The 16,355-nt window shown below is 41.5% G+C and overlaps 1 protein-coding gene, 1 long non-coding RNA gene and 2 other non-coding genes across 6 annotated transcripts in view; 3 read left to right on the forward strand and 1 right to left on the reverse strand.

The window, feature by feature from the left end:
* The window catches only part of HTR2C (5-hydroxytryptamine receptor 2C), a 149,344-nt gene that overhangs the window by 78,122 nt on the left and 54,867 nt on the right, over positions 1–16,355 (forward strand). The window lies entirely within an intron of this gene.
* On the forward strand, positions 3,440–3,498 carry MIR12407 (microRNA mir-12407). The gene has a single exon (NR_163027.1). It is a non-coding gene; the product is annotated as a microRNA mir-12407 (primary transcript).
* Positions 4,390–4,444, forward strand: MIR7379 (microRNA mir-7379). Its single transcript, NR_127651.1, has one exon. It is a non-coding gene; the product is annotated as a microRNA mir-7379 (primary transcript).
* LOC103096271 (uncharacterized) overlaps positions 7,110–16,355 on the reverse strand; it is a 155,090-nt gene continuing 145,844 nt past the window's right edge. Inside the window, exon 4 of the long non-coding RNA XR_474840.3 lies at positions 7,110–12,539. This is a non-coding gene — a long non-coding RNA (uncharacterized LOC103096271). The remainder of the gene's footprint in view (positions 12,540–16,355) is intronic.

Genomic DNA, 16,355 nt, shown 5'->3' on the forward strand with positions numbered 1-16,355 from the left:
GTATGAGACAGCAGACTTTCTTTTGGTACAGAAAAACCCTGTGTTTATCTTGCTCCAAATTGTGTTTTTCCCAGAAAGGAATGATTATCCCTAGAGTAGGGATGGGGGAAAGGTTGGCAAATGGGAATAGGCTTTAGTCTCTTGAGAATCCTCATAGCCATCTAACCCATTGCAGACTCCTCTGACTTCACCTTCTTGAGTCTGAGGAAGGTGAATGTAGAGAACTCAAGCCCTGAAAGGCTTCCTGAAGATATCAGTTTGGAAACTGGGTACAAAGAGAGACTGCTGAGGAATAGAGAAGGTGAAGATGTCAGGACAGTTTGGCAGCCTTGAGTACTCTGTATAGGATTGCTTACCTTTAGAGCCAAGTTCTTTTAGAAGGGATGGGCACAAATGGTAGAAGAAAAGGCCCAAAGCTGCCAGATTCATGATATTTTAATAATTGCTTTTCCTAATAATGCCCTACATTAGGGTTAGTGGAGCCCCTAATCCCTGAAGAATGGAGAGATACATGGTAAAGTTGAGCAGGTGGTCACCAGTCTATAAATAGAGGAATCATATGAGAGAAACTGTGTTAAGGATGTCATCAGCAAAATGTATGATCCCAAAAAAGGCGAGCCAGTCATAGACCCAGAAAGAGAGACATACTGGAAAGTGTCTAACATGAAATTGCTTCCTCTATCTTTATCTAAATTTCTGTTTGAAGATAGATAGAAATAAAGATATCTAACTTTAGAGCCTTTCTTTAGAGTACCCTACTATATTAATGATACTTGGAGTGGTCAGATGAGATGAATAGGAGCCTATCCAAGATTCCTTAGCCACCAGAACTAACTGAAGATGAAGGAATTAAATCTCAGGGGTGTCACTGAAGCTCGGGGTTAACTTCGTTGAGCTCCCCCATAATCACTTCCAAGGAAGGTATTGTGGACCCAGGTAATGAGCCAGTGTATTGATTTGCAGTGAAAGCTGCTAAGTCAGAGTCCCTTGGGAGTCCTTTTCTCTGCTTACACAGCCTACTTGGTCATTTTTTAAAGACAGTTTAAAGACAATTCCAATTTGAGAGCACCTAGTTTAAGTATGAAGATGCCGCAATGACATTCAGAAGTCCAAATGACAAGTATTACTGTTGGCTTGACAATGGCAAGATTTTTAAAGCAAATATGATTAATGGCCCTTAACAGTGGCCTGGAAGAAGCTCAGTAGGGAGTGTTTCTGTTCTGCACTGTCTTAGCCAGAGTCCTTGAAATATTGTGTCCAGTTTGGGGCTCCTCACCTGAAAAGAGACCTCAGGAGCTTGGAGAAAGTTGTGAGGATCACAAAGTTGGTGAAAGGATTGGAAAATCAACCCTCTGAGGAAAGGAGGGAAGAGTGGGACTTTCTGCTGCCTGCAGAAGAGTGATAAATAGCTTTAAATATCTGAAGGAGAGGGAATGGGTGCTATGGGTGTAGGTTTTGTTGCAGCTGTTCTGTAGTTCCTCTAATGCTAAAGGAAAAAGAAGAAAGCTGGATCTGCAGGAGAATGAATTTACATGAGCTTTAACAAGCACACACACACACGTTTTGATTGCTTTCACAGTGGCCGGCTACCTTATGTATCAGACCCTTCTAGTCCTGTGTCTCCATGAGCTTTTGTTCAATATTTTCAGGCCAGCTTCCAAGCTGCCCTCATGCTGTGATTTTGGGATGTCTCTGGAGAACTTGACCCCTTCTTGTTCTTGTTGCACACACACAGCATTGTTAGAGGGACTGCAGTGGAGATGACAATATAAGGGAAAGGATCAAACAGTCGTTATTTTTAAGACGAAGTGCTTTAAAGGGTGCTTCATTAATATCAATTTGTACTCATCACTAGACTTGGTTTTGACAGCAGACTGTGGCACAAACTTAATTTTTCCATTCCCCAAATTAGATTTTCAATTCACAGTTTAAACGCCTGCCTCGCTTTCCTATTGCCCTAATCACTTTTCTTCAGGTTCATTTTTTATTTCCTTTGGAATTCTGTTAAGGTTTTCCTCATAGACTCCTGGTGAAGGTCAGCATTAGCCCTTGATAATAGCACTTAGGAAAAGAATAAGAAGGGAAATGAGAGTTATTCATCTAGCTCACCATTCTGAAATCCTATTTAATGCCCGGTGGGGTGTTTTGTACTTCTGCTTGCTTGTCCTACTTGGAAACCTCTCCTCTAATGAGGGTTAAGCCCAAGAAAACAATGATGGTATCTGATGATGGGCTTCCCAACTGATGCCAGCTCCCATGCCTACTTACTACCTGTCAGAGGCCATCCTGAAGGTATTTTAGACCCCAATTGATGAGTCCCATTTATCTCCATTTTATTTTTTGCATCATCCAGCATCTCCCGCCACATTCATTTTGTGAAATTTCTCACTGCATAATAGATCATAAAACTGCCACGGTTGGACCTGGAAAGCAATTTTCAGGCACATCAGAGAGAATTGGTTTTGTTTGGAAGCTGCATGACTTTTGGATACATTCGAGTTTTAGGTCATCAGAGTGCTCCAATCAGAAACCAAGTCTTTGCCACGGGACAATTGTTTCTCATTCCTAGTTTGACTTCTGGTTGCTCATGGCAGGACCCCAAAGCCAAACTTGGATGATTAGGAAGGAGACAAAATTCAAAACTGTACATCAAGCAGGCTCTTTGTATGTAGCCTGCTCAGTGATGAGGCAGGTGAGGACCTGGAAAAAGACAATGACCAGAGAGAAAGGGAGCTTGAAGGGGAAAGGGGGGTTTCCTTGAGGCAACAAAGCAATGTGGGTATGCAAGGATAGTCTTCATTTCTTCGCCAACCAAATTGGCCCAAATATGGATATTTATATTGAAAGTATAGACTTGTGGGTAGATAGGCAACTTGATGGCACAGTGGAGGGAGCACCAAACCTTGTGTCATGAATACCCAAGTTCAAATCCAATCTCAGAGACTTGATAAGTGTGTAACCCTGAACAAGTCACTTAATCTGTATCTACCTCAGTTTCCTCAACTATAAAATGGTGATAATAATAATACCTACTTCCCAGGGTGGTTGTAAGGATTAAATGAGCTATTTGTAAAGCACATGGTTTAACATATGTTATATGTTATATGGTATAACATGGTTATATACATATATACCATATACATGGTATAACAATGTTATACATATACAGGGAACCTTGCCAAGTGCTCCCCTCATCCTCGCCATGCCTCCTCAGAGCTTTCTGGAAAAGTAAGGGGCTGATCTTCAAATAGAATCAGGGACTGTTTCTGTTTTAATTCTGTACATTTACTATTGAGGCTGGGGCATACTCAAATAGACCTGTGATGGCATGGAGGTGCAAGTTTCCTGCAATGATGGGGTAATGCTGCAGATCATAGCCCCTCCATGCCTGCCTATCCATCCTGGGTGACTCTTGGCCAGAGTCCAGGGGTCTTCCCCATGTGCTGCCTCGCTGCCTCACTTTCTCTTGCTATAGAGAGGACACATGGTGAGCACATGGGCTGCCTCCCATCCTCACCACATGACCAGTCCTTCTTCCTTTTTGCTTGTCTTCTTGGCTTGAATACATCTTTTATATCCTTGCATGCCTGACATATAGTCAATGCTTATTGAGTCGAGTCACATCGAATGTATGCTCTCTAGTGAAGACAGCAAGCAAAGACCTCAGATAACTGGGTCTTACAGATCTCCAGGCTGCCTTCGAGTTTCTTCATTTCCTCCTGCCCAGGAGGATGATGGAGAGTTGTGGAGGAGTGCCCTTCAATAACCCAGCAAGGAGCAAGAAACTTAAAACACTACAGTTCCAGTCTAAAGCAGACATTTCCATGCTTACTACCAAGAGCTGGGGACTTGAGAGTCAAAAACCTTGGTCAGAATCCTGGTTCTACACTTAACCTCTGTCGGGGCCTCAGTTGCTTCATCTGTCAAATGAAAGGATCGGATCGGACTAGATGATTTCTAAGGTTCCTTCTACACTCAAAGCTGCAATCTTAAGAAAATGGAGTTTGGATTTGAACATAGGTGGAATGGGCATCATTGGTTCTTGGAAGTAGGTAAGGATGACCAGAAGCTGATGATTAAGTGAGACTGATGGAGAGAGTCCTTCATTTTGTCTCCCTACCTGCCAAGCAAAGAGAACACTGGAATTTTCTTTAGAAAGAGCATCCCTGTGACTTGATTACATGGACAGGAGGAAGAGAGGACATTTCTTCCACAGGTTTTGTCACTTTAGAGAATTTATTGTATTGATTCAACAAAGCAATATTCATATTAACCACCTCCCCTGGGGCATGAAAGTAGTTTTGCTATTACAAACTCTTCATCATTGTGTTGCCTTGAATGGGAATTTATTGAGAAATCCTCAAAGATACCCCTTGAGGCAGTTTCTCTATATCACCCATACATCCAGATATAATTGAAAAATCTGGATGCTTTGATGGTGTAGAGACACTCCTTCAGACAGCATCTCTGCTGAGTCCAAGAAGTCGCTTCTTTCGCATAGGGAGCTGGCCCTGCTGTTTACTTATTCAGCACAGACTGTTGCTTTAAGGGCTTTGGAAACCATCAAATTGCAGAGGAAAATCAATAGAAATAAACCTCTCCAGATGCTGGAAGTGGCACGGACAGGACCAGTGATTCCGGCATTATGTCATTAGGCAGTCACAGCTACAAATGGAATGTCACAGGAAATTGATGCATGAGAGCAAACAGGAGCTCCCAGGCAACCCTACTCCTGGAAATCGTTCATTCTTGACACATCTGTTTATGCCTTCAGGTGGCCTTGTGTTGGAGACATGCATTGCAAGTTAGTCAGACACTCGCTTAATATGTTGCATGTGCAAAATGCCTATAAAGCATCTTTTAATTGGTTTGCACCATGTTTGCTAAGGGATAGTGGAGAAATCACCATGTTTGGAGTCTGGAGGATTTAAGCCTCCCATGGGGACCACTGTTCTAAACCCCCATTTTTCTCTTCTTTTATGGTTTGGGATACTCTCGCACCTTTCTCTCACAGTGGCAGAAGGAGTCCCAAGAAGGTGGCCACAAGGTTCTCAGGTTCCACGAATCAACAGTAGGGGAAGTCAATAGCTCTGTGCTCCCATCTATGTGGATACTCCTTCTATTGATGCTAATTGCAGCCATTCACACCTGCCTGTCCTGTGACACAATTATTAATATTTTTTTCATAAATATGCCACAAAGGGTTTACCCAGAATGATGTGGCCCTTACCCTACATGGATGCCAATGGACCCCAAACCACCTCTTTCAATATAATTGGCACGTCTTTTTTTCCTTCTCATTATCTGATTCTCTGATGGCATCCAGTAGACCATAAATGGCTTTGATCTCTGCCTCCTATGATCTTGATTCAAATGATCCCCTCTAGAGAACAATTCCTTATTTTTTAAAAACATACCCCATCCCAATTCTTTTTCTGCCACGGGTGATTCATTTTCCTTGATAAGTAGTTCAATACTGAGAGACTACCAATGACAGGAGAGACTAAGCCAAAAAAGTAAACATGCTGCAATAGCCCGGTTTGATGAAATTTCCCTTTAACTCAACTAATTTGTTTTGTTTGTGTTCTTAATGAGCGTGTAATGTTTATTTTGTCCTCATTATTGAGGAGGTAGACTGATAGACTAAAAGAGATTAGAAAGGATTTTCCATTTTGCAAAGGTAAGCTTCAGAATTTTATTGTCTGAAATTGTGCACAGCTTAAGAGATGTCCCCACCCCGTTGTGACTTTCCCCGGAACAATTATCTCTCTGTATTTAAATATATTGAAAGGAAAATAAGTCACTTGTGACTCCAAAATGAGAGTGTTGCCCACATTCAATAACAAAAGAGTCCTCTGAGGACTTAGTGTGGCTTAGAGGTGAGCCTGGGGTCTTAAGGTAGAAGCACTGGCAGGTCCTGGCATGCTGGAAATCCCTTTGTAAATGCCTCTCAGGCAACAGCCTGTGTGCTCTGTCCAGTGGCAACCAAGCCAAGTGCCAAGAGGCTTGTGGCCAAAAAAGAGGGCTCTCTGGGGAAAAGATGGAAAAATACAACACAGCCCTTGGTACTCCATTTCTCGCCATGAGTGGGATATGTGAGGAAATCAAGTTCACAATTCAGAAACATCATGACTGAGACAAAATCTACTTGAGACAATTCAATGGGATCTGAGTTCCTTGAGGGCAGCCTGGGTTTTCTTGTCTTTATAGCCTCAGCACCTAGCAATGTGCCCATTACTTAAAAGGTCCTTAATATGTGTTGGTTGAACTAAATCCATGATTTTCCCACTATCACTGATGTCACTCAAGTGCTTAATCTTACTCTTGGGTGTCCTGAATTTGTTTCTCCCTAAACACAGGATATTGTCTCATACTCATACGCTGTCCTTGGGGGGGTTAGGCTCTTTTCCCATTGTTTATGAAAATCTAAAAACAAAGGTCTATGGTTCTTTATTCCCCAAATTTGTTGAAATTCCTCTTGCCTGATCTGCTTGCAAAACAGATACAACACAAGTCAAGTTCATAAGTATTTATTACTCATCACCTACTATGTGCCAAGCACTGTGCTAAGAACTGTGGGCACAAAGAAAAATAAAACATGGCTCCTGCTCTTGAGACATCACAGTCTAATGGGGCAGACACAAGCTGGGGGTCTCCATGCTACTCAGGCTTGTGATTGAAGGCATTCAGGAGTAAGATCCAGAATCAGATCACTGAGGCCAGTGAATGTTTGGGACTAGGAGAGGTCAGCTTCATGCCAGAGTCCCTTACAGATTCCGCTCGTGCTGAAGTGTCTGTGTCCAATGGCAACTGCTACTGATGGCACAGGCAAAGAAAGCCCCAAAGTACTGGGAAGAGCGGCACATTTCCTTCCTCTTGTTCTGTATTCACTTTTCACTCCAGCTTTCTTAACCATTCACAGCTACCCAGCAGACAGAGTGAGAGAATGGAACTTATCTTTAAATTAAAATTCATTAGGCATAAGTATTTTAATTTCTGTTTGCTTAAGGAAATGCTCTGGATGTTGAAACTGAAAGCTATGGAAATGGAGATGGTGTTTGCATAATCACTATATACATATATATATATATATATATATATTTCATCTGAGCTGAGTTTTTTCCTTTGTTATTTGTGCTATGTGAAAAAATGTGTATATCCATATATTTGTAGCCTGACTTTCTGTGAGAAGCATAACATAAAATAGTGGGAGAAATCCTCTCTTCTAAGGCTTAACAAATAATTAAAACAGTACCAAATCAATGGCTAATTTCTTCTCTGTCCTCATTGAGCAATCTCGGACCTCATATACACAACAAATGCAGTAATGAAACTATCCCAGATGCTTCTGTCTGGTCAGGAGCACATCCTTGGGGGCGGGCACTGGACAAATGCTAGATGGAACATACAGGATTTGCAGCCATCCTGAAAGGCTTCTTGGTTTTTGATCACGGGTGCTGATCATCCAGTGCTGCTTAAAATATCATCATCAGATCACTTTTAGTCCTGAGCAAAGGCCATTTACCTGTTGCCCTATCTTGCTTGCCATGTATCTTTTTATTAACTGAAGTCATTTTTATTGGTTTCAAGTGGTACTTGACCCTTCCTGTGCACTTGCAAGTCCCATCTCTTCAGTCTCAACAAGAAATTCATAGACCTGATGTAGCCTGGTATTAGCTACCTGATGTAGATTCTTTCCACTTTTGCCACTGGCTACACGTTCAGGTCATGGTTGGTGTTTGTCATTTTCTATTAGATTATGTCATATTTTTTCCCAATTTTCATTGTGTACAAGCCTGGCCATTTGGGCTGTTGATCATAAGAAGGTTAAACAAACTCTTGCTGAGTCAGGAAGCATTCATCTGGATTGTTCCCATTCTGGCCTCTGTATTTTTCACTGTCATTTCAACTAAGCATTTAATTTTTGTTTGTATGCTCTTGGAGCCAACTGATGTCCATGGAGGGTCACTGTGTACAAGGAGATGAATTATTTTCTTGTTTCATCTGCTCAATTGATTTTTGTTTTGGTACTCTGTATGCCTTCCCAGATATTCTCGGAGCTTGCTGCTACACTGTTTGGTTCTTCTTTGCCCTCTCAGTTTCCACATCACCCATGTCATTTGTCAGTGTCATTGGAGGGGATTGTGTGCAATTTTTTCTCAATAAGGGAAAGGCAAGATAGGGAAATAAGTGAAGTAATTACTTTGTGGATTTCCTCACTCTTCTTTTTCTTGTTCATATATACATCAAGTTCCTCATAAATTATTTTTCCCCTCCACTCTAATCCATTCCATGGGTCCTGGGCTCATAGGTCCAGATGGTGTGAATTTCAAACTACTGTAATTGCTCACACCACTGCTGGCTTTCCAAAATGAGGAGAGATGACAGTCCTTACTCAGAAAATATGGTGGCAGCTGGCAGAATTTGGCAGGAAGGGGAAATCGTCATAACCACAGGTTTGTTTCAAACCTATACATTCTGTAGCCTGACTGATTGGCTGTCAACAAGCCACATACAGTCAGTTTCCCATTCTGTTTGTGCCTTTACTTATCCGAGGATAAAAAAATAATCTCAAAAGGAAAAGGAAATTGAACCAAAAGATTCCGTACCAGTTAGAAAGGCCTGATTTCTATCGGATAATTTGCCCTTTGTGGCAGATTTGATCTGAGTTTAGAAGGGAAGCTTTCCCTGCTATAGGAGGACTGAAACCCAAACAATTTTACTGGCCATTTGCAGTGGGATTTTAGCATCTAAAATGATTTATTAAGGTCTGAGTCATGAAAAGTCTTTACAAACACACGTCTACAGCCCTTCGAACTGTAAAGATGAAGCTGTGTATTTCAGAGAAGTCAAATAGTATGATGCAATGTGTGCTTGTCTTTTCTTGAGCATGCTTAAATCGATTGTGACTTGAGTTTCTCAATCCGAGCTTCCAATGGGCTTTGGTGAATACTTACTTGTTCTTTGTGCTCTCAGTGAGATTGGACTTTGCTGTAGAATGGCCTCCACTTGACAGCTTAGGTTTGAAAAGGGTATTACCTGAGTCCAAGGGTGTTTGCTCAGTTGACCTTTGTCGATGTAGGGAAATGGTACCCTGGGATAGATGCTGATCAGATGAGTTTCCTCCTTGCTGGCAGTGCTGGGCTACTGCATGCTTAGAGCCCTTGATTATAAGGTTAAGTAATAGCAATTTGTCCCTGTATAAATAATTCATATTTGATTTGAGCCATTTTCTAAAATAATGCATTTCCTCCTCCACGTATAGAGAAAGCACTTAGTGAAATTAAGAAGCAACCCATTTGAAATGGATGGAAGGCAGGTGGTTGTTTTTTTTAATGGCAAGAGTTTGGCAGTCCACTTGCTTGGAGGCATTATCACTCCGGAGCTCACATGGGATTTTTTTCCTCTAATTCCCAGCCCACCTCAACAGATCCCTCTGGCTCTTAAATTGGGAGAGTGAGACTGATGATTTTCAAAAGGGTTTTGCAAGTGCCCATGTATAACCAGACGCCTAGACATTGCCACTGGGGGATTTTATTAAATCCATTGGTCTGCTCTGTTAAGGGCTTTCTCCTATAAATTCATCAATATATAATGGATTTTTATCAGCAGAATTCAAGTAGATTGATGGTGTCAAGGGCAGTGGGCCATGAAGTGAAGAGTCAGTACAAACAGAATTAAAAAGGAAGGGCTCAGGTTTGGAAGCTGCCTTTCCAGCATGCATGCCCTGTTCATTTTGTGTGATTTCGGTAAATAGAAACCATTTTCTCTGGACACAGTTCATCTTTCTGTCTCCCTCCACTATCAGTATCTTGCAATTCTTTCTAGATAATAGAAATCATGGGTTTTCTGTGTTTCTTCCATGCACAAATATTTGATTTTGTCAGGGGTTTGATCATTTCTGACATTTCATTTATGCACCCAGCTTCTGTTTACCTTGTTACTCTTTGCCTTTCACCCTGGATATCTAATGAGCTCTTGTCTCATTGGAGCAACATTGACCATCTCCCTTATGGAAATCAACAAATCAAATGGGCCAGTTTAGCTTCATTTTCCTTTTTCTGACTATGCCTACCACAGGGTTCCATGGAATGTCTTTGTGGCAAAGCTGTCTGCCATATTTTTGTTTTTTCTTTGGCTGAATTTGTGGACAATGAATGTGGCAGAATTCCATAATATAAAATGACTCTAGTGAAAGAACAGTTACTTTCCTTCATGGAATGGGGACCCACAAAGGAAAAGACTTTGAAAAGGATTTGGGTGGGATCCAGCCTCCTAGAGGTCCGAAGGAGCTTGGGACAGGCTTATGGACTATTATAATAACCATGGAATGATTGCCATGCTACACAGCCTGTCCTGGGATTGTTAATTCATTCAGCAAATTAATTCAACATAATGTCCTTGTACTTGTCACTGGGAGTGATGAAAAGATGAGATGAGAAGTGGTTCCAGTGCATATAGAGTCTGCAGTAAAATAGGTAGAGAAATGCCCTGCCCCGTCCCCCAATTTGAAAAAATTAAAATCCAAGATGTTACATGATCATTGCTTGGAGAAGGGAATAAATAAAGGACCCTGTCAAGGTGAAAAAGGACAGCAAAAATCAACAGAAGAGAGATGAGAGAAGGAAACTCCATTGAACTTTGATTTCAAAGATTGTTAGAAATTCACCAGATGAGAAGGGGAAGGTAGGACATTAGGAAGCCATCTGGGCAAAGTCTAGTGGCAAGAGAGCACAGGATACATTGAGTGAACATACAGCCTTGAAAATAATATACTGACCAGGGGTTAAAGCCACAACAGTGAGCTACTGTCAGGTTGTGAAAGGCCTTGAATGCCAGATGCAAAAGAATTTGAACTCGACTTAGTAAGCAACAGAGAATTACATAACGAAAATGTTTTTCTCTCTTTGCCATAGTTAACATAGGGATTTCTGTACTAAAATCACAACACTTTTCAGGAATAGCTTGTTCCTTACTTGGAGGTGGAGTCCATCCTAATACTCTTTTTTGCCTCTCTCTTGGGAATGTCCTTATATCCCTCGGGCTTTTAATAAGAGGAGTAGTGTGAGATGGCAACCACAAGAATTACAGTGACATGAGTTACATTGGCAAAAGCTTAGGATCCAGAGTGAGGAAAGAGAGAATCCTCGTGTCCAGTATCCTAGTGGGACTCTCTGAAGAATTGTGTTCAGTTCTGGGAGGTACATTTTTGAGAAGGCGTTGACATGTTGGAGCAGCCAGGAAGGGTAATGGCAGTGGAGGCTGGATGCTCATTTTAAGGAATGTCATAGATAGGATTTCTGATCTGGGGGGAGATTGGACAAGCTGTGCTCTGAAATCCCTTCTAACTGTAAGTGCGATGCTTCCATGAAATTCTCTGAATAAGCTTTGGCAATTCTTCGTGGCTTTCTGGAAGCACCATTTTTCTTTAGTCTTTATCAAGGGGGCAACATTCAAATGACTGTTACTGTTACCTTGTATAGCTATATGCAGAATCTCTCTCTCCCCCCCCCCCACCAAGACACAGTAAATCTAGATTATATGATTTCAAAATCCAAGACTCTCCTGGAAACCTCAAGCTCTCCAGTCAGTAGATACTCTGTCATTTCTCAGGGCACGGGGAAGAAAGTGAATGAAATGTTTCACTGAACCAAATACTGTGACGTAGCATTAAGTAGGCTTTACTGGATGTAAACTATGAAGATTGCTACAGTTCTTTCTAGAAGGAGCTTCAGTGCCAACATTGCTCTGCACATTCCCAGAAACTATTCCCTTCCATTTTGCCATTTGTAGATTAAATATGTGGTACATGGAGCAGCCTTTAACTTACTGTTAGGTTCATAGGATGTCCATCTCGTGGTTCAGGAGTATTGGGAATTAGAACAGCAAATGTCCTTAGAGAGCCTGATATGTGCTATTAGAATCGAAAAAGAACTGGACTAAGCCTCACAAAAGACTGTCTTGTTTCTGTCATGGCTGAGCTCAATGACCCTGGATAAGTCACTTGGATTTTTGGGGTCTAGTATTTAGGGTTACTTGCCCTATGTTCTGTAGCAGCTTCTTTGGTTTGTACATCTTTCCAGAATCCTCCACAAAGGTTTCTGGAATATCGAAAGGAGAGAATATGTGTGAGGGTTGCAAATCATGGAAAATGCTATAGAATGGGCTGTGTATGAAAGAGCATATCCATCATTTCTATGTGAACTTGAAGAGACCTTGCAAAAAGTTTGTCTTTTCAAATACTTTAAGCTTTCTACACCCTTCCCACCTAGTTCTGCTTAGTTATTTTGCTCAGAAAAAACCATTTTTATTCAGGTATGGGTATTATCACACATTTTCAATCAGTAGAGGCTGAAATAATGAGCTTTTCCGTTGTTGGAATGTCCTAAGAATGGGCTGGACCAGTAATCCCCAACCTGGACATAAGCTGGCTCCATGTGGGACACAAAAACCCAGGAGGGGAAAGAAAAATTGATCCAAAATTCTTGCTTGAGTGGCTCAGACTTGTGGGGGCACCAGTGACCTCCATTCCTCCCCAGCTGAGGAGAGAGAGAGAGAGAGACATTAGGATTCATGGGATCATAGATATAGAGGTTGTCTAGTGCAACCTATTCATTTTAAAGACTACGAAATTGAAGCCCAAAGTTACACAACTAGTAAATGGTAGACCCAGAATTTGAACCCCTATCTCCTGACTCCAAATCTAGTATTCTTTCTACTATGACATGTTTGCTGCATCAGACTCATGGGCATCAATGAGGTCACCAAGGGGAAAAAGTTAAGTGGGAAAAGATGAGAGACTAGGATAGAATAGAACCATTGCTTGGAGTGTTGCCCCCCTTTCCACCCTCCCCCCCCCATATGCCTAGAATGGCCTTTGAGCTGATTTTCTGCTCAATTCCTAGGGTATATTCAGATAGTTCTACTTAGGAACTTAATTCTTGTGAATTAAGTGTTACCTGAAAATATCTTTTTTAAGTTGGGGGATTGGAGTTCAGGGTGGAGGGTGAGGTATGATCTGAAGTCAATTGGTTAACCATGAAGTTTAGAGATAAGAACCTTTTTTAAAATTTTACTCCTTGATTATTAAAACATTTAAAAGTCTCCGCTCTTTTTGATGAATGTAATTTCTCAGAGACCAAGGGAAATATATGGTGTCCTCCGTGGTAATTATTCTCCTAATTTATCAACCTTTATGGATCTGATTAATTTTCTGAAAAAAGGTCACCTTTATAACCCTGAGAAGAATATGATTTTGAATAAGAAGTGAGATGATTCTTTGGATAGGTATCTATTTACACTTGGATTATGTAATGAATTCATTTCTGTAATCAGTTAGATTTGTCATATCCCCTTAAACTCCAAAATGGCACTCTGTCTAGAAAGGGTCTCTCATAATAGAGTAAGAAAGAGAAAACTTCTGAGCAAGAATTCATTTCAAGAGCCAAGCCTTCATCCCTAGCCCTTGGGCAGCTTTATACCTCAAGCTGGAAACATTTGGCTGTCATGGATTCCTCACTTTTTCAGAAAAACAAATCTTCCTTTCAATTATATTCCAAGGCAGTGAAGCTTCAGTACACTGACCCGCATAGGCTGAGGATTCCTGAAAAAGCTTACATCCTTGAGAAGAGAAAGGAGGTTTGGAGAAAATACATTTTAAATTCAGCATCATGGTGCTTAGCAGAAAGCCTCAAGGGAAGTAGGCTGGGAGGATGGGGTGTGAAGAACCTAGTAGGGGCCCAGCAGCTAGCATGACTCCCCTTAAGTTTGTTTGGTAATCTGCAATTAGAAAAAGGAGCTTTGTTAAGATTACACATAACTTCTCGTTCTTTTAATTTACCTGACCAGGACACTCCAAAACTGATCCCCAGCTTTAGATGCTTACTTTTGATTTACAGAATTTAATCAGCTTCTTGTCTAATTACATTAGCAGCCCTTTATCATGACCAATGTGCTCTACCATCCTGCCATTCATTTATTCCAGTAGGCAAATGGTTATTGCCTTCAGTTAAGAGAAAAGGTGGATCCTCCATATTCAAGGATTCCACTTGCTTGTCTAGATAGCATTGAGGTGGGAAAGGCTGAGAGCCCCAATATTTAGGCTAGAACACATAGTTTGGAAGAATTCATGACAAGTCTATGTTATGAAAGTGACTTGGAAGAAACAGCATTCAAGCAGGCCATTTTGCATCTTTTCATTATATCCTGTCTGTCCTCCTAGATTTTAGTCTGATGGGTTAGGATAGGGTAAGGTAGTGAATGTTCAGGCAGGTTGGTTACTAGATCCATTGTGAGGACATCTAACTTCTCAGTTAAACTTCAACGACCCCTCCTAATGATAGTCAGCTGTGCTTATTACCCGGAGAGATAAGTAACTTACAGTCCTTGCCCTAAAGGAGCTAATAGTCTACTGTTCCCATACAAACTTGAGACATGTCCTGTCACGACTACCCCTCCATCTTTGAAGTTCTAGCTCAGACCTGATTTCCCCTCTGTCCTCACCTCTACCATAAGAAGTCACATCTCCCACTTCCCATAGAATGTTTGGTTTTACCACTCGGATCCACAGACACCTAGATTGTGATCTCCCTGAGGGCCAAGTCTATGTCTTCTATGACTTTGTATCTTGCAGGGGGTCTTGTATATGTGCTGAATATGTGTTGAATGAACAAGTAAAGAACAACATGTGGCTATGTACCAGCTCTCTACTTAACCATTCTCTCAGCATAATTCTGCAAAGATGTGTAATTGAAAATCAATTCTTTAAGAAATGATATCATACTGGCCATTTTTATTATTGAGTTGGGGAGAGAGGAATTTAAGGCAATGTAGCAATAAATTAACTGCATGGTTGTGTGACTTCTCCATTTGGGAAAGCTTTCTTGGATGCTACATTTACTGAGAAGTTATTTTGGAGGTTGTGAAGGGGACTCATCTAAGTAATTTTTCCTCTGCTAGGAGAGGTAATGGAGTTGGAAGGAAAATGGAAAAATCATTTAGGATATATTCCTGCCTCTGGAGAGATTGGTCCATCTCTCTCCTCTTAAATCACATGCACTAACATTCATCCATACTCACATACACGCCATCAGAAACATCACAACACATCATTTCTTGGCTATCTGTTTCTCCGGTCTCTTTTTGATACAAGCTCATATCTCACCACTGGTTTCCCAAAATACTGTGCAGCATTAGCCAGAAATGTTCCTTCTCTCCCATGTTCTCTTGGTATTGGCTAAGAAGGCAAGTCTGTTGGGAAACAGGGCATTGTCTTAGCACCTCATATGAAGTTGGATTCCTGTTGGCTCTCACTGTGAGTGAGGGCTGGGGGGAAAGGAGAAACAAAGCACAAGGCCCTGCTTACCCACCAGGGAGATGGAGAACCACCTTTCCTTGGGGTTTTGGCTCAGATTTGAAACAACCCCTTCCAAAGCCCACTAAGCATTCTGTTATCCCTCTTGTAGATGAGAGCATCTTCCAAACTTCATGGTAGCCTGGGTTTCTGGTGTGTGGGGACTTGTAGCTTCTCTGCTTCCTAATTTATATGCATTCAAGACGGATCCACATTTTGCTCCTGCATTCTGCATCTCGTCTTGCCTCCCCCTCATCTCTAGGCTGCAGCTTGTCAAACAAAAGCTTCCAAGCATCCCATTTACGCTTGACATATTTCTTAACAATTTCTTTGCCATTTCCCCAATTACATGCATCACTGGCTAGGAACTCAAAAGTGTTGGGCATTGGGAGGAATGGGTCCCTCACAGTACTGTTCTCTCACGATGACAAGGTAAATGTGTTTCTTCCATTGTTAGCACTCTGAGAGGCTCTCTAACACTGTAATATTACCTGCCTCAGTGAATCATCACTCGACCAAGGCTCTGTGATTCTGAGATGACAAGTCCCTTCCCTTTCCTGGAGTTCAGCTCCTCCCCACCCCAAACTTTATAAAAAGAGATGGTTGCACCAGACGATCATTAATATCCCCTTCCAGTTCAATCATTCTGTGATTCTATGCTCAAGCACTTCCTGTAGCCTCTGGTTCCACAAATGAGTGCTATTACCCCAGCCCACATTCTTGAATTTCCCAAGGGAAACACCAGGGTTATCAGTTTCCCTAGGGCTGAGCCTGTTTTAGAGAAAGCCCAGGAACCCTGATTAGAGTTTCTCCAAGTCTGTCTCTATTAGAGGTGCCCTGAAACTGAGATGCCATCAGTGAGCTTGGGTAATAGCTTCCTCCTCCCTATGCCATGAAGTATCTCTCAGAGGTCTAGGTCACTGATAAAGTTCTCATTCCACTTGAGTGCTATTCTAACTGTTTTCAAGTTGGACTTTCAAGGCCTAGAGCAAATTTTCCCCTC

The sequence above is a fragment of the Monodelphis domestica genome, chromosome X (assembly GCF_027887165.1).
Source record: "Monodelphis domestica isolate mMonDom1 chromosome X, mMonDom1.pri, whole genome shotgun sequence".
Taxonomy (NCBI): Eukaryota; Metazoa; Chordata; class Mammalia; order Didelphimorphia; family Didelphidae; genus Monodelphis; species Monodelphis domestica.